The following is a 19,163-nucleotide window of genomic DNA, read 5'->3' as shown; positions in this document are numbered from 1 at the left end:
GGAGGATCACTGTGAGTTTGAGGCCAACCTGGCTACCTAGTGAGTTGAAGGCCAGCCTGAACTACATAGCAAGACCTTGTCTCAAAAATTAAAACAAACAGGGCCAGGGATTTAGCTCAGTGGTGCTGCCGCCTGCCTCACAAGGGCAAGGTCCTGAGTTCAATCCCTGGTAACAAAAAAAAAGAAAAAAAAATTGTAAACAAAATTTGTGCTATGGGTGTATCTGAGTGGTAGAGTGCACATCTAGCATATGTAAGGCCCTGGATTCAATCCCCAGCACCCCACAAAATTAATTTAAAAAATAAAGATCTGCAGAGGATGAACCCTGAAGTCTTCAAGTGAACATTGGTCATGATCAGCACCTGCGGGTTACAAAACCACTTGAGGCCAAAACCAAACAAGAGCAAAAACCAGCCAAAGGATTAAAAGAAACAATCCCCAAACCTCACCAAAGCTGGAAATGGATTCTGACCCAATCAGCCAGAATGCAAAACCACATCACTTACACAGCACTGGGTCCTAAAAGGTTTTCTGTCTGTACCGTAATAGAAAGAAATTATGTAAACACTACTCCTGAAACAAGTTAAAAGCAAAACCAGAAAGGACCAAAATATCTCCAATTAATTTCACCATGTTAAAAACCAATACTCGGCCAGGGATTTAGCTCAGTGGTTCTGCCCCCTTTCTCGCAAGCACAAGGTCTTGAGTTTGATCCCCAGTACCAAAAGAAAAAAACAAATACACACACAAAAAAAACTGCTAATGACGTGTTACACTCTATCAAAGTAAATTTTACGGGCCTGGGATTTAGTTCAGTGGTTTCGCCGCCTGCTGCGCAGGTGCAAGGACCCGAGTTCGAACCCTGGTACAAAAAAAAAAACAAAACAATACTCAGGGCCGGGGATGTAACTCAGTGGCACTGTGCCTGCCTGGAAACCACAAGGTCCTGAGTTCGATTCCCCAGTACCAGGAGGAAAAAAATCAGTACTCACAAACAGTTATACTAATACAAAAATATCCAAGCACCCTGCAAGGTAAAATTTATATCTGGAATCCAATAAAAAATAATATTCAAGGGCCAGGGATCTAGCTCAGTGGTTCTGCCGCCTGCCCCGCAAGTGCAAGGACCCGAGTTCAATCCCCAGTACCAAAAACAAAACAAACAAAAAAATAATAATATTCAAAAAAGCTGCAAAATAGGAGCCACAATGAAGAGAAAAATCAATTGAAAGAAACCAATAAATGGCACAGATGACAGAATTAGTACTCAGACATTAGACATTATAATTCAATGCATAATACATAATTCAATACCACACCATACAACTGCATAATTTATAGTTGAACTAGTTCATATATTCAAAAACTAGAAGACTGAATTAAGTACAGACGTGAAAGATAAAACAGACCAAATCAAATGTCTAGAAATGACAACTATAATATCTGAAATGAAAAATACACTAGATAGGATTAACAGCAGATTAGATATTGAAAAAAAATCAAAAAAAATCTGTGAACATGTATACCACTATACAAAATAAAATAGAAAAAAGACAAATAATGACATCATATCAGTGAGTTGTACAACATATAACAGAGTCCATAAAAGAAAAGGAAAAGAGAAGATGGAAACAGTATTTAAAGAAATGGTAAAAATTTTCCATAGTCAATGAAAACTATGAACCCATAGATCCAAGATATGAGCAAATCCCAAGCACACAAAACAGGAACAGTACACAAAATTGTAACCAATTCATTAAAAAAAAAGTGCTGAGGAGAAAATACTAAAAACACCAGCTCAAAGTGCTATGGTAGGTGATGGATGTGGTGGCACATGCCTGTGATCCCAGCACTCAGGAGGCCGAGGCAAGAGTATCACAGTGAATTTGAGGCCAGCCTAGACTACACAGTGAGTTCAAGGCCAGCTGGAACTATACAGTGAGACCCTGTCTCAAAAAACAAAAAATAAAACAAACAAAAAGAAGGTGGGTAGGAGAAAAATATAAGTACACAACTATTTTAGATTCTTTTTTTTTTTTTTTTTGGTACCAGGGCTCGAACTTGGGACCTTGCACTTGGAAGGCAGGTGGCGGCACCACTGAGCTAAATCCCCGGCCCTTTGGATTCTTAAAATACACATCAGGGCTGGGGATTTAGCACAGTGGCACTGTGCCTGCCTAACAAGTGCAAGGTCCTGAGTTCGATCTCTGGTACCCCCCCCCAAAAAAACCCACATCAAATAGAATAATATTACTCGAAGGCAGACTGTGACAAGGTAAAGACTATACACACTCAAAAAAATAAATAAAATAACCTAAGTTACACCTGATAAGACATTAAAAAGGAGAATTGGAAACAAAAAATAATCAACTCAAAAGAAAGGATTTAAAAAAGGAAATAAAGAACAGATAGAACAAACAGAAACCATAATGAGGTGGTAGAATATTAATGAATCATATAAATAATCACATTAAATTTAAAATATCTAAATACAACAAAAAGCCTTGAGATTACCAGAGATTGAATTTTTCAAAAGCAAGATGCAACCATATCCTGCCTATAAGAAACCCACTTTGAAAATGAGGACATATGTGTGTCACTAATTCTAATCACAACAAAGCTGGGATGATTTTATTAATATTAGGCAAAGTTGCCAGGCAGGGTGGTGCATACCTGTAATCCCAGAACTCTAGGAGACTGAGGCAGGAAGATAGCAAGTCTGAACCCAGCCTGAGCAACTCAGGGACTTGGTCGAGACCTTGCCTCAAAATAAAAAAATAAAGGCCTGGGGATGTAGCTCAGTGTAAAGCCCCAGGTTCATTCCCCAATATCACAAAGGGGGGGAGGCAACAAAGTATACTTCATATCAAAAAATATTACCAGAGATAAAAATGCCAATTTCATGATAAATAGTCCAATTTAGCAAGAGGACATAATAACCCTAAAATGTTTATGTACCTAATAAAAGAGCTTTAAAAAAAAAAAAGGAACTTTAAAACACACAAAGCAAAAACTGAGAGAACTTCAAGAGACAAATCCATGATTTTAGCTGTAGACCTCAGTAATCTCTCAATAACTCAGGAACAGGAGACAGAATAACAGTTAAAGATAGAGAAGGGCCGGGGATTTAGCTCAGTGGTTTCGCTGCCTGCTGCACAAGTGCAAGGACCAAGTTTGATCCCCGGCACCAAAAAAAAAAAAAAAGAGAGAAGACTTCATCAACACCCTTAACCAACTTGACCAACCGACATTTATAGAATAGTCCACTCAAAACTATAGAATTTACATTCTTTTCACATGCACAAAGAATATTTACCAAAATAGATCATGTTCTAGCCCATGAAACATGTCTCAAAAATTTCAAAAGCAAAAAAAAAAAAAATCAAAAGCAATCTACTTGTTATAGTTTGGGTCTAGATGTCCCTCAAGGGCTCACATGTTGAAGGTTTGATTCCTAATGAAGCAATATTCAGGGGTGGGGTTTTGGGAAACTGACTGGACTCTGAGGTCTCATCAATGGATTAATCCATTGATGGCCTCCTAATTGAATGGCTTATTGGGTAGGGCTAGTTGGAAGCAGTAGCTCATTGGTCCTGAACGGGGTATATCTTGCCCAAGGCCTCTTCCCCTCCCCTCTCTTGGCCTCCAACCACCAGGAAGTTCTGCCTTGCCTCAAGCCCAAAGTAATGGAGCTGTGGATCATGGATTGAAATCTCTGAAAATCAAGATAAATCAAAATAAATCTTTCCTCCTTTTAGTGGTTTGTCTTAGTTATTCTGTCACAATAACAGAAAGATGAGTAGCACCAATCTTACAAAGTATGCTCATTGATGCTCACTGTTATCAACTGAATTAGATTAGAATAACAGAAAGATATGTCGAAAATACCCAAATATTTGAAAACTAAATAACTGACTTCTATATAACTCAAGAGTCAACGAGGAAATCAAAGGAAAAATTTAAATTATTTTGAAGTGGATCAAATTCAAGACACAATAGTTCATCAAAACTTGTGGATGAGAAGGGGATCAAAATAGTTCCCTAAGGCTGTAAGTACAACTCAGTCATAGAGTGCTCACCTAGAACGCAAGAGTCACTCCCCAGCACCCCAAAAGGCAGTAACGGAAAAAATGAGGGTCAAAAGATACAGGCATACAAGAAACAACAAAATGCAAAGAGTATGCCCTCCTTTTTCTGTAATTACTTTAAATGTTAATAGATCATAATTTCCCATCAAAAGGCAAAGTGTGAGCCAGGCATGGTGGCCACATCCAGAACTGAGAGGATGAGACAGGAGAACTGCAAACTCAAGGCCAGCCTGGCCAACTTAGCAAGATTCTGTCTCAAAATTAAAAACGTAAAAAGAGTCAGAGGCTATTATTTTGCATAAGTTATTTATACAAAAATTTCAAAGTACTTAATTGAGCCACTGATGAACTAAACCAAAAACATTTTATTTTAAAAACTCAAGTTACAGGGGCCAGGGACTTAGTAGCTCAGTGGTTCTGCCGCCTGCCCTGCAAGTGCAATGACCTGAGTTTGATCCCTGGTACCAAAAAAAAAAAAAACAACCAAAAAACTCAAGTTACAGGCCGTGGATTCAGCTCACTGGCGCTGCACCTGCCTTGCAAGCGCAAGGTCCTGAGTTCAATCCCTGGTACCAAAACAAAACAAAATTCAAGTTACAGAGTCTCAACAAAAGTCACAGAACTTTATTCAACTACAACTAGAAACAAATGATAAAATAACCATAATATCATTAATATGAGAGAAAATCTACCATAAAGTCTATGAAGTCTACAGAAGATACATGGGTCAGACTGTCTTAAATCACCTTCAATAATTCATGATAGTTTTCCTTAATATTACTTTGTGAGACTTTTGAACTCTATCCACAGAACGACCCAAATCAGCCTATCTAATCCTTTTTTGGGGAGAGGCTGAGACAGGGTCTCACTGCGTAGTTCAGGGTGGCCTTGAATTCACAATGTACCCCAAGGCAATCCTCCTGCCTCAGCCTCCCGAGTGCTGGGATTACAGGCATGCACCACTATTCCTGGCTATCTGATGCTTTAAAGTAATTTCTTCTTATCTGTGCTTTTGTTTTCCTTGGTTTGAGTTACTCACAGCCAACATAGTCCAAAAAATTAAATGAAAAATTTCAAGAACAATTCATAAATGTTAAATTTCAAGGCACTGTAAGTAGCATAATGAAATCACATCCCACTCCATCCCACTGTGGATGGAAACCATTCCTTTGTCCAGAATATCCAACACTATATTTTCTACCTGCCTCTTAGCCCTTCAGCAGCCTCCTTGGTTATCCAATCTATTGTCACAGTAGCACAGTGTCTGTGTTCAACTAACCCCTATTTTACAATAACAGCCCCAAAGCACAAGAGTAGTGATGCTGGTAGCAATTCAGATATGCAAAGAAAAGCTTTAAAGTGCTTCATTTAAATGGAAAGGTGAAAATTCTTGATTTAATAAGAAAAAAATCCTATGCTAAAGTTATTAAGATCTACAGTGAGAAAAAAAAAAAGATCTACAGTGAGAACAAATCTGTCTAAATTATGAAGAAAAAAGAAATCTATGCTAGTTTCACTGATGCACCTCAAACTGAAAAGATAACAGCACAGAGGGTGATAAGGGTGTGTAGCTGGCCAGCTAGGGATGTAGCTCAGGGGAACAGTGCGTGCTTAAATGTGCAAAGCCCTAAGTTTAATTTCTAGCACCGCATTTTTTTAAAAAATGGCATTAAATTCACATATGTATATGTATATGTAAGAAAAATGTAGTATATACAGACTTCTTTTTGGTACCGGGGATCGAACTTGGGACCTTCTGCTTGTGAGGTAGGCGGGGTAATCATTGAGCTAAATCCCTACAGACTTTGATATTATCTCAGTTTCAGATACAGATATCCAAGGTCTTGGGATGTATCTCACTTCTCCCCAGATAAAAAAAAAGTCTACTATATTTCACAGGGAGAGAATTGTTAAAATGATTCTTTTATCATCTGGCCAATAGAGACAGATACACAGTAATATACCATTATTCATTTATTAGCTTTAATAATATTTTTTGTAAGGTACAGCATTGACTATTACTGAATAAAAAGCTCAAAATTTGGCTCCTTCTGTACAGTGGTGGCACAGTTAGAATAATTCTTTGTTTCAGGACAAAATATCCAACCTGAGCCAGATGCAGTGGTCCAGTGGTGCACTTGTATAAATCCAGCTACTCAGAGGCTGAGAAAGGAGGATCAAAAGTTCAAGGCCTTGGGCCCAGGATTTAGCTCAGTGGTCCCGGTGCCTGCCGCACAATCGAAAGGTAACAAAACAAACAAACAAAAAAAAAGTTCAAGGCCTGAGACCTAGAATAGCAAAGGCAATTCTGGCCAACAAAGGCAAGCCGGGGGCATCACAATCTCTGACTTGAAATTATACTACAAAGCTACTGTGATAAAAACAGCATATGCCTGCCTCACAAGTAAAAGGTCCCAAGTTCGATCCCCAGTACCAAAAAAAAAAAACCCAGCATGCTAGGAGAGAGAAAAAACAAAACAGACCTGAGGATCAATGAAACAGATTAGAAGATGCAGAAAGAAACAACTCCAGACACACTCAGCCACCTCATCTTTGACAAAAGAGCCAAACACCTTCACTGCAAGACAGACACCCTCTTTAATAAATGGTGCTGGAAAAACTGGCTTTCTACATGGCGAAGACTGAAACTAGACTCATTATCTTTAACCATGCACTAAGCTAAAATTAATATGGATGAAAGATCTAAATATTAAAACAGAAACACTTAATCTAGAGGAAAACAGGTAGAATTCTTGAAGACACTAGTGTAGGCAAACTTTATGAACAAAACCTCAGTCACACAGGAACTATCACAAAGAATCAACAACTGGGATCTCATCTTATTAAAAAGCTTTTGCAAAGCAAGAGAAACCACCAAAAGAGTGAAAAGACAACCCAGTGTGGGGAAAAAAATTTTACTAGCTATTCCTCAGACAAAGGACCACTATCTAGAATATATAAAGGACTCAAAAAAAAAATCAGAGCTCCCAAATTTAAAGACCTAATCCAAAAACGGATATCTGAAATGAATAGACACTTCTCAGATGAAGAAGTAGAAACAGCAAATAAATATATGGAAAAATGTACAACATTAGTGATCACTGAGAGATGCAAGTTAAAAACAACGCTGATGGCCGGGGATTTAGCTCAGGGGTTCCCACCACCCATCTCGAAAGCGCAAGGTCCTGAGTTCAATCGCGGGTATGGAAAAAAAAAAAAAAAGAAAAGAAAAGAAAAACAACGCTGAGATTCCATCTCACTGCAGAAAGAATGGCTATTGTCAAGAAATCAACCAATAACAAATCCTGGAGAGGCTGTGGAGAAAAAGGAACCCTTCTCCACTGTTAGTGGGAGTATGGACTGGTGCAATCACTGTGGAAATCAGTGTGGAGATACCTCAAAAAACTAAAACTAGAGGCTCCATTTGACCCAGCTATTCCCCTTCTTGGCATCTTCCTGAAAGAATTAAAATCATCATACCACAGTGATATATGCACACCGACGTTTATAGCGGCACAGTCTTTAATAGCTAAATCTTGGAAACAGCCCAAATGTCCATCAACCAACAAATGGATAAAGATATGGGTGTGCGCTCCCTCCACCACCACCCCATGCCGGGAACCTAACTTAGGTCCTTTTACTTGTGAGGCAGGTGCAGGGCCACTGAGCTAAATCCCTGGCCCAAGATGTGGATTTTTTCTACAATGGAGAACTACTCTGCCATAAAGAAGGATAAGCCTGGGCCAGGGATTTAGCTCAGTGATTTCACCGCCTGCTGCACAAGCGCAAGGACCAGAGTTCAATGCCCAGTACCAAAAAAAAAAAAAAAAACGATAAGCCTGAGACATTTCTAGGTAAATAGCATTGTTTCTCTGGTGTGAGAAACTGCAAGTGGAAATAAGGACTAAAACGTATAACAGATATTGGGAAATGGGAAGAAAATGTTCAAATGGGAAGGGGAACAAGGGAGGGGGAAAGGAAGGGTGGGACAAGAAAATAAAGTGAAAATAGAAGGAAAAATGGAAACAAAAGCTTTTGTATATAGGAAAGGGAAGGGAGGACAAGGGGAGGGGCAAGTGGGAATAAAAGAAGAGACAGGATATATCATGTACAGGTGCAAATCCCTATGATTTATTTTTATGTATATCTAAAATGTACCAATAAACGTTTTGCTTTAAAAAAAAAGTTCAAGGGCTAGGGATTTAGCTCAGTGTCACCACGCCTGCCTTGCAAGCACAAGGTCCTCAGTTTGATCTCCAGTACCAAAAAAAAAAAGTTCAAGGTCAGGCTAAGCAACTTAGACCCTGTCTCAAAAAAAAATTAAAAGAGCAGAGGAGGTAGCTCAGTGGTAGACCCCAGGCTCAATCCCCAATAGCTGGGGGTAAAAAAAAAAATCCAGCCTCCCAAGTAGGCTCGCCTGAAGAGTTAACAAATGAAATTAATTGTCAAGCATGTAAAAAGATAGTTTCAAGTTTTAAAAATATTTCACAGCCAAAACAGACAGTTCCCTTCACCACTACCATCACCCTCCCCCAAAGAGTGAAAGCCAGCTGCTCTAACAGTTCCAGGCAACTGCTAAAAACAGGAAGCAAAGAGTAACTGAAACTGCAGGATGAGCATGGTTAGTAAATCTTATTTCCCTTGAAAAAGTATGCCAATGAAATAACAATGGCGGCGTGTGGTGCATGTCTGTGCAAAGGCTGTGCCATTTTAAACGTCCATTTCAGGTCTTGTCGGTAATTCACTTGAAAAAAAGGGAGAACTTTACAAGACGCGGTACAGGCCTATCAGAACACAGCAGTTTGAATCAAATACTCACTTTTCTTTGGAATAAGTATGTCAATATAGATAACAGGGTCGTGATTACAGGAAGTAAATATTAACATTTACTATTTACAACCTCGAATTTTTAAATTTTGTATTTGAAATATACAACTTGAAAAGAAAAAGTTTTTTTGTTTGTTGGTTTTGGTACTGGGGATCGAACTTGGTCCCTGTGCTTGCGCAGCAGGCGGCGAAACCACTGAGCTAAATCCCTGGCCCGAAACTTTCACGTTTTACAATCCTTTCTCATGATTCTCAGTATTTACGTGTAGTACGTACATGTTTATTCCTTGTGTGGAGTTGACCCATGCACAAATCTCAATTCCTTTTCTGACCCCTTCCCTCCCCTCTTTCCCTGCTCCCTCCTCCATTCCTTGATCCCCTTCCTCTCTGAGAAACGCACATCTCCCTACTTTTCTTGGTACCGGGGATCAAACTCAGGACCCTGCGCTTACGAGGCAGGTGCAGTGTCACTGAGCTACATCCCTGGCCCTCCCTACTTCTTATTATCTATTTTATTTTGTTCTTTATTTTGGGTTTCTCATGTAAGGGAATACTGGATGGATACTGGAAAACAATTTTGAATTTCTTCAAATTTTCTTACCAGCTTAAAGTGTGGTTTGGTTTGGTTTGTGTGTTTGGGTTTTTGGAGGGGATTTTTTTCTTTCTAAGACAAAGCCTTGCTATGTAGCCCAGGCTAGCCTCAAACTCACAGTAATCCTCCTGCCTCAGCCTCCCAAATATTGAGATTACAGGTGTGCACCACCACACCTGGCCTGAAGAGTGTTTTGCTCTTCATAAATACAACTTTTACTGCATATTACAGATAGTAAAAGTAGTTTGCTGGACATGGTGGTACACACCTATAATCCTAGCATTTTGGGAGGTAGAAGCAGAAGGATCACAAGTTGGAGCCCAGCCTGGGCAACTCAGCAAGACAGTCTCAAATTTTTAAAAATTTCAAAAAAGGGCTAGGGATACAGCTTAGAGGAAAAGTGTTGGGTTCAATCCCCATGGCGGGGGGGTAGTTAACTTTATTACAAGCCTCATTTCGTACTAAGCAGTTACATTTTGTACATAGCCCTTGGTAACCCCATTCTCTGAGAGATGAGCACATAAAACCCACAAAATACAGTGATTAGCCAGTTGGTTTTATCATTATACTACAGTTAAAGATCTCCTCTGTAACACGGCCATAAACCAACTTACAAACACATTCCCCTAAAAACAAGAAAGTCAGATGCAAGTTTACTTCAGCTTACCAATACTGATAAAAAACTAAATTCTCATATCTAGTTAATAGTGCCACCTATAACACAAAGAACAATACTTTGACATAAACCATAGCTCTTATTTTTTGAGATCAGGCCTTGCTGTGTTGTCCACCCTGGCCTCAAACTCCTGGGTTCAAATGATCCTCCTGCCTCAGTCTCTCATAGCCTGGCCAGTAGCTGGAACTACATGTGTACTACCCGGTCCAACTCTAAACTATAGGGTTTTTTGATTTGTTTTGTTTTGTTTTTCAAGACATGGTTTCACTACCTAGTTCAGGCTAGCCTTGAACTCACTATGTGGTACAGGCTGGCCTTCAATTCACAGTGATCCACCTGCCTCAGCCTCCTGAGTCCTGGGATTACAGGCATGAGCCACCACACACCCAGTTTAAACTATAGTTTTAAAAGTATTTTTTTGTAACTTTTTTTCCTTCTAATCACAAAAGTAACACCTGGAAGCTGGGGATTTAGCTCAGGTGGAAATCGGGTGTGGTGGTGCACGCCTGCAATCCCAGCACAAGGGAGGCTGAGGCAGGAGGATTGCCGGGAGTTCAAGGCTAGCCTGGGCTACATAGTGAGTTCAAACCCAGCCTGAAGTACTTTATGAGACACTGTCTCAAAAAAAAAAGGTAACACATGAAGTAAATACACATATAAGATATTTTAAGATGAAGAAATGCCATTTTTTTCCAGAAGATCCCTAAAACCTATGTTGTATTTAAATTGTGTTAAATGTTTCATTACTTCTCACCTTTTAAATACTTTGTCAGAGCTTTTGCCCATTTTTTTCATTTCATTATTTTCAGAGTTCTTTATATCATTTGCCCCAAATGGCACTAAACATTCTTTCAAAAGCCAATACTCATAGCTTGCACACCCAAGTGATGGCTAATACATTCCAATTAATAAAACCACACTTACCTACTACCATGTATCACTCATATATCCTGCTTTATTTTTCTTTTTTCCAAGTAACAGCTCCACATATATTTTGGCAGTTTGTATTCGGTTTGTCCTCTCTCTAAAACATAAGCACCATGAGGGTGACAGTTTTATTTGCTGCTCTAACCCAAGAATATTGTACAGTGGATTTAATACATAGGAAGAAATAAATGAACCACTAAACTTCTACATTTTGAGATCTTTGCTACTCAGAAGCTAACTTCATGTAAGCCTAAAAATACAAGAATATGGCACAAAGTTCTTTGAATGCTGTAATAGAGCTTTGAATTCTCACTCTTGGTTCACAAACGCTTGATTAATAATGCTTTGCCAACCTTGCAACATCAGGCCTTGGAACAAAAGGTTCTTTGTTCTCTAATGGAAAATAACAAAGGTTCTCTTAAGAGAGAACTGCAGTACCTGTTGCCTCGGCAAGCTGTTATTTTTTCTTCAAGCAACAACATGCTCTTTATCTAAAGTCTGAAACTATAACTAAAAAATACAAATTTATTTCATCTGTTCCTGAAGTCTTGAAATCACACCCAAAAAAGGCAAGGGCGGGGGGGGGGGGGCACGGATTTAGCTCAATGATTCTGCCACCTGTCTCGCAAGCATAAAGACCTGAGTTCCTTCAATCCCAGTTACCAAAAAAAAAAGAACTACATTTTGTTATGTTCTTCTGGACACTCTACTACTACTACTAGAACTCTATTACATCTGCCATACTACATATGATGCGATGTTTACCCTACATCAGCACCTTAAGGTTGCTTCTGAATGTTGAGAAATTATACTGAGATAAGAAAGAAAGGACTGATGTCCCCCAAGTTGCTTTTTGTTATTCTTTTTCCATGACTGGCCCAAACACCTTGCAGCCAGCCAGCTACTTCGGAGGCTCCACAGCTGCTCCAGGAGATACTGGTTTGAGCTGCAGCAAGCTCGAGACGCAAACCTATCCTGTCTGACTCTGCTCTGAGGCCTCTGGAAGACTCTGCCCCTCTGCAGCCCTCTTCAGTTAGATCCACAAGCGCCCTCTCCCACTCGTGATCAGCCTGACACTGCACATGCAGGACGCCACCTTTCCCTAGATTAGCAGATTTCATCTGTGTATTCTTCTCCCTTATACTGTAGCGTAATTCCTACAGAGCCTCCTTCTGGATGTTGTATTCTCGCCTAGTCATAATTTCTACCTCAAGTGGAGCAGGCTGACCAGGCACAGTAAAGGTGGTAACACCAAAGGTCACTGGTATCAAAAGCAGCCAGCATTCAGTTGGTAACACTGAGGAGAGCAGCAGAAAACAAGAGAGCAACTGAGCATTGCCAGGAGCTGCTCCCAAGGCCTGCCATAGCTGCTGCCTCCTAGAGATGAGAAGAGCCACAACCTAAAAGCTCATAGTGATTGGAATTTAAACCTCAGGGCTATCGACACTAAAAGACCTACATTTTGCCAATTCATGATTTCTACACAAACTCTCATTAGCCTCAGCTGGTTGGTTACATGTATAGGAGCCATACCACAGGACCTCCTTTTTTTTTTTTTTTTAAATAAAAGACCACTTATTTCAAGGCGGGGAAAAGAGAAGAGAGATCTTTGGCCCATGTTTGACTGACTCCCTGGCAGTCTTTCACCCTAACCTTGGATTTCTGAAGACCAGGACTTTCCCTGTCCTTTTGTGGTGGGTAAAATTATGGGTGAGGGCCACAGGGAAAGGCAGTTTAGGTTTAAGGATTAAGTAAAGGGGAAGTTTATGATTCTTATGTTAATCATACTATCTGAGAACCTCCCAGGCCTGGCTTCTTTGCCTTGTCTTACTAATTGCTCAAATCAAGCTGCAGGTGAGAAGCTGCTTGAGAAAGATTTTCTATTAATTTAATAAAGCTCATTGAGGCCTTCGTCCTGTCTTTTCCCTACTTACAGGTCCCATCAATGCAACCACCCCACCCCCGCCCCACTGAGACAACCATCTGACTGCTGTTGAGGACACAGCCGAAGAGCAATTTCACTTCTTCAAGGGCCTCCCCTTTAGAGGACTGAGCAGAGGGTGGACAACAGCGATGTTACAGCAGGCTCACACCCCACTCTGCTTTCCAGCTGACACGCGCAGCCAGGGATCCGTGCAAACCGGTGATGATGTCCAAGCTTCAATGATAACGTACTTGCTCTTCACAAAAGAGCAGCAGGAGAGTATGTACATAGACACAAACCAAAAAATGATTGAGTTACATCTTCAAACTATTGCTATGATTAACTGAGTTTTTTCAAAAAAATCACAATTTTTACGTTCAGCCCATATATAACACTTTGCACCTTTAGTAATGATTCCTAAATATTCCTTAAAATAAAAGCTGGGTGCAAGGGCAAATGCCTGTCATGCTACTCACGGGGCTGAGGCAAAGGGACTGCAAGTTCAGGGACAGCCTCAGCAATTTACCAAGGCCCTGTCTCAAAATAAACAAATAAAAAGGGATGGGAATACAGCCTAATGGTAGAGCACCTGCCCACTGTGAGGCCCTGGGTTTTATCCCCAACACTGCAAAAAACAAAAACCAACCAGGCTATAGCAACTAAATGTAACTCATGGTTCCTAACTAAATTCTGGACTGGAAGCTGAGAGCGAGGGCACACACCTATGGTCCCAGCTACTTAGAGACTGAAGTGGAAGGACTGCAAGTTTCAGGCCAGCTTGGGCAATTTAGTGAGGCCTTGTCTCAAAACAAAAACAAACAAAAATCAAAAGAGCTAGGGATGTAGCTCAGTGGTAAAGGTTGTCTGGGTTCAATCCCTAGTAACACCAAAGGAGAAAAACAGCTCACAGAGGAGATATTTGCAACACCTTAACTGAAACGATTAATATGTGAAGATAGCTACAAACCTAATACGTGAAGACAGCTACAAACCAATGGCAAGAGGGGGGACAACCAAGCCAAAAAAAAAAAAAATGAAGTATTATATAAGTAAGCAATTTACAGAAAAAGAAACCTAAATCTACAATAAGTGGATGTAAAAAAAAACCCCAACCGATAGTAAAAACATGGCAAAAAGGATTCTATCACAACCTACTGGTGGGTATTTTGTATTTGGTGTTTTTGAAAATAATTTGACACTATCTAACATGGTTGAAGGGCCGGGGATTTAGCTCAGTGGTGCCGCACCTGACTCACAAGCTCAAGGTCTTGAGTTCGATCCCCACTACTGCAAAAAAAAAAAAAAAAAAAGGAAAGGTATAAAATGGTTCAAGATGCTTATACCCTACAACCTAAAAATCCCTAGGCTTCAAATTTTTCACATAAGCAAGAATGTTTATCACTGTATTGATAATATAAAAGTCAGAAACACCTGTCCATAAACAGTAGTTTATTCATATAATGAAATACAACAGAGGAGTTGATATGAATAAATGATACAACAACAGGGAGACATATCACAAAATCAATGGGGCCGGAGATTTAGCTCAGTGGCACCACACCTGCCTCGAAAGGGCAAGGTCCTGAGTTCAATCCCCGATACCAAAAAAAAAAAAAAATGTTGAAGCCAGGCATGGCTTCACACACCTGTAATCTCAGCTGCTCAGGAAGCTGAGACAAGATCATTTGAGGCCAAACAAAAAGACTGAGGCCAGTGTGGCCTCAGCAAGATCATGTTGCAAAACAAAAAAGGGTGAGGATTGTAGCTCAGTGGTAAAGTACTTGCCTAGCATGTGCCAGGCCCTAGATTCAATCCCAGTACCAAGGCAAAAAAGTTGAGCAGGGGACAGGGGTATAGTTCAGCAGTCCCACTGTCCGCTTAACACGCTGGGCTCAATCCCCAGCACAACAAAAAGAGGAGAAATTCTTTTAAACTGAACAACAAAACAAGATATATATATATATATATATATATATATATATATATAGTATAAAATATATGAAAAACATGTATATTAAGTAAATGTATGTACTTTTATGGATACATAATAAAAGTATGTAAATGTAATCGAATAACTGCCTAATTGATGACAGTGGGAAGGAAGTACTAGGTAAGAAGAGGAATAGGATTCATAATGGCTTCCACTGTATCTTTAATGTTTATAAGAGACCACACAACTGAAAAATAGTTTTTAAAAATATAAATATGATGGTCTTAAGATCTGATAAAGGAGGTGGGTGGTATATATACTAAATGGACACTATATTATTTTCTGTATGTTTGAAATATTTCATATTAAAGAAAATTTTAAATTAAAACATTAAAGAAATCCATTAAATGAAACCAAGGAGCTTTCATATATACACACACACATATATATATACATACACCATTTTAAAAAAAAAAGAGAGAAAGATCAGAGAAATTTTAAAAGAACAAAAGAAAAAATTTTGGGCCAGGGATTTAGCTCAGTGGTGCCACACCTGCCTTCCAAGTGCAAGGTCCTGAGTACGATCGCTACTACCAAAAATAAATAAATAAATAATTTTTTTTAAAGAAAAAAGTATTTAAAAAAAGAAAAAGGGGCCAGGGATTTAGCTTAGTGGTTCCACTGCCTGCCTTGCAAGTGCAAGGTACTAAGTTCAATCCCCAGTACCAAAAAAAAAAAAAAAGAAAGAAAAAGAAAAAGAAAAAGAAAAATAGAAGGATGTCACCTAACAATTTGACTATTTTTTTTAAGACACTAAATTTCAGGTACCAGATTTCAGTTTTCTCTTTCCAAGCAGAACCTGCAGGGGAGGCTCTTTGGTCTGACTTTTGATAATGCTTCCCACCAAAAGACACACAGAAGGTAAGATAAAATAGTTCAACATTCACCAAGTCAATTTAATCTTTGTGTCTCTATATTTTGTCTTAAAAATGGGATTATGTTTGCTGCCTTGATGACAGTTTCGCTATTTATTGGTTTGTTGCTAAATGATTTTCCATAGCTACTGCAAATTTTGGCCACGTTATTAAAGATACAATCAATCAGTTAAAAAAATTACGTAAGATTTACTGAGTCAGTCAAGTGCGATGGCTCACACTTGTGATCCCAGTTCTTGGGAGGCTGAGGCAGAATCCCACGAGTTTGAGGCTACTCTGGGCTACATACCATTGTGAGTTCAAGGCCAGCCTGAACTATGTGAGACCCTGTCTCAATAAACCAAAACATAAAAAATAAAAGACTTACTGGGTCAAGTGACAAGAACTTTAGCACTCCATGACAATTTGCTACTAACTTCCTTCCGACAAGTAACTTCTTCAGGTCTGAACCTAAAAAAACCAAACCAAGAAGAAAACCCAAACTAAATAGTTCTTACTTCATTCATTCTGCTCTATCTATAAGGGTCCAAATTGCCTATCTTGTAAACAGCTTACCAAAACTTCTCTTTCCAGCTATCTTTCAGACCACTGTTCTATCAAACCCCTTGTTTTAGTAAGAGCGATCTATCCACTACACCCTCTGTATACCGTATTAGCTTTTATTCCCTAGCCTCAACTGTCACTTTGTTTTCCCTGACCCCACTAACCTACAATCTTGCCACTTAAAAGCAAAAATAGTTAAAAAAAAAGCAAAAATAGTAATATCTGACATTTATAGAGAACTGAAGGAGTCAGTATCTCATCACTGGAACTGTTCTATTTAATAAACACAATCTTGTAAAATGTGTTCTATTTCCCACCCCCCTTTTTTTTTGGTACCGGGGATTGAACTCCAGTCCTTACACTTTCGAGGCAGGCGGTCCAACCACTGTGCTAAATCCCTGGCCCGATTTTCCCCCTTTTTAAGGTGAGAGAAACTGAGCGAGGCTCTCCAAGATTAAGTTCTCCAAAGCTGCATGCGTGGTAAGCAGTAAGACAGGTCTCAAACTCAGACCACAAAATCCAAGCCCTGAGACATACACTGCTCTCTCCTGACTGACATACTGACTGTCCTGACTGCTTGTCTGTCACCTGACACATGCTTATTTTTTTCTATTTAACATTTTATGCTAGTGGATACTGTCTTAAAAGCTCAAAATACCACATTCATTCAGCAAAAATTTACTGAAAGACTGTGTGCCAGGCACTGACTTCTGTGCATACAGTCATGTTACAAAGCATCTATGAAGCTGGGGATTTAGCTCAATGGTTCTGCTGCCTGCCTCTAAAGCGCAAGGACCTGAGTTTGATCCCTGGTACCAAAAAAAAAAAAAAAAAGAAAAAGAAACCATGCTTACAAAGTATCTATGAATGAAAATTACAGGAATTCACACACACACACACACACACACACACAGCCCAGAAACTAAGTCTAATATTCAAAATAATATGTACACAGCAGTTATCATTAAACCAAAGCTCATGTTTATATAAAAACTTTAAAGGCATATAATATATAACAAGATAAAGTAATTTTTAACTAATTATGCTTTTTGGTGACAGGGTGGAGCAATAAAAGAACTTTTCAAAAATGCATTTCATGTACTCCTTTCTTTCCCATGAAACAATAGAAACGGGCCAGAGACACTGATGAACATCCTCCCACTGTTATTTGGCTTCAGGAAGACTGGATGTCTAAGCCTGGGGGTGAATATATAAGTAAATATATAAATCGTACAAGCTTCTGGAGTCTTTTTCATGCAATGGCATCAGATCTCAGAACTGAATGGAACCTTGCAAAACATCTTAGTTCTCCCTACCACCTCCACTTTTTTTTCCAGTACGAGGGACTGAACCGGAGGCCTTCACACTGAGCCGCATTCCTAGCATTTTTATTCTGAGACAGGGCCTCCACGTATCGCTAAATCGCTCCGGCAAGGATCAAACTTCCGATCGTCCTACCTCAGCCTCTCAAAGTGGTAGATTACAGAGGTGCATCCCCTCCAGAGGTCCTCTTACCTGATAGATCAGCTGGTTAAAAGCTCTAAAACCTAAATTCTGTGCTAATGAGAGTAACACAGCAATGTATCTGTACAGCTGAAATAGAGATGTACATGGCAGGGGAAATGCACTTCAGAGATAGTATGTGTGCTAATGCCAACCCAGCATGTGCAGTTCTGACTTTAATTAGTAACTGGTTGTCTTTTTGTTTTGTTTTTGTTTGCTATTGGGTTTTTTTGGTTTGGTATGGCTTGTTTTTTTTGAGACAAGGTCTCCATACAAAGTTCAGGCTGGCCTTCAATTCACTATGTATCCCAGGCTGGCCACGATCCTCCTGCCTCAGCCTCCCAAGTGCGGGGAATATAGGCGTGCCATCATGCCTGGCCCCGTTATGTCTTTTAACTTAACCTTTTCGGGCCTGGATGTCTTCATGGGGGTAAACTCTAACCACTGTTGAAAGGTTCCATTTGAAAGACCTGAAATCTTCAATACACTCACAGCAAACGGCACTGTTTCACTACCCTCCCCTTCACACTGCAGTCAGGAGGGTCCGCACTCGTTGCCTTAAGAGGCAAAAATTATCAGTCTACAGACATTCTGGAACAGGCAGGAGGGATCCGCCGGTGCCCCGCGGCGCGCGGCCAGAGCAAACAGTCTCGTAAAGGAGACGCAGCACTTCGGGGCACAGCAGTCACACGACCCGCCGAGGTGACGGCGGGAAACACCTCGGACCCCGAGCTCTGCTCACCCGCTCTGGCCCCAACTCCGCTCAGACGTCTCGCGCCGCCTGCGGGCCCGCCCGGCGAGTGACGGGGGCGTCCTGAGGACGGGCGGCCGGAACTCGCCAGCAGCGCCGCACTCCGTGTGTCGGCTGGGGGGCGGCCCCCGGCCCCGCCGGGAAACAATGGCGCGAGCGTGACGCGGGCCGGGGGCGTTGCCGCGGCGCCGAGGCCGGGGCTGGGTCGCGCGGGGTCCACAGGCGGGCGCGGCGGGGACGAGGCCGGATGCGCCGCTGTCAGAGCCGCGAGCTGGGCCGCCGACCCGCCCTCCCTCGCCCTCCCTCGCCCCATCACCCCTCACGCCCGGCAGCCCGCCCTGCCGCACTCACCCGTCCCACCGCTCGGCCGCAATCCCAGCGCCCAACTGCCGCAGCGGCCCGGGCGCGCGCCCGCCGTGCCGCCACGCCACGCCCCCCAGCGCTCCGCCCGCGCCACGCCCCCCAGC

General features: G+C 40.9%; 1 protein-coding gene across 20 annotated transcripts in view; it reads right to left on the bottom strand.

The window, feature by feature from the left end:
• Nt5c2 (5'-nucleotidase, cytosolic II) overlaps positions 1 to 19,163 on the bottom strand; it is a 95,953-nt gene that overhangs the window by 74,730 nt on the left and 2,060 nt on the right. For 2 of the 20 annotated variants that reach the window (XM_087185861.1, XM_087185871.1), the window contains exons 1-3: positions 19,048 to 19,084; positions 16,267 to 16,349; positions 11,108 to 11,207 (exon numbers count right to left, since the gene is read on the bottom strand). The exons of 2 other annotated variants lie outside the window; for them this stretch is intronic. The gene's annotated coding sequence lies outside the window, so the exon portion shown is untranslated. Of the gene's footprint in view, positions 1 to 11,107; positions 11,208 to 14,281; positions 14,322 to 16,266; positions 16,350 to 18,687; positions 18,813 to 19,047; positions 19,085 to 19,163 lie in introns of those variants that run through there. 16 more of the 20 variants (XM_013066097.3, XM_004866470.4, XM_013066098.3 and 13 more) reach the window with 14 other exon arrangements.

Source organism: Heterocephalus glaber, unplaced genomic scaffold (genome assembly GCF_053883595.1).
Source record: "Heterocephalus glaber isolate CG9 unplaced genomic scaffold, H.glaber_assembly_v1.0 deba00001498, whole genome shotgun sequence".
In the NCBI taxonomy this organism is placed as follows: Eukaryota; Metazoa; Chordata; class Mammalia; order Rodentia; family Bathyergidae; genus Heterocephalus; species Heterocephalus glaber.
The sequence above is the reverse complement of the archived record's forward strand: the minus strand, read 5'-3'. Positions and strand labels throughout refer to the sequence as shown.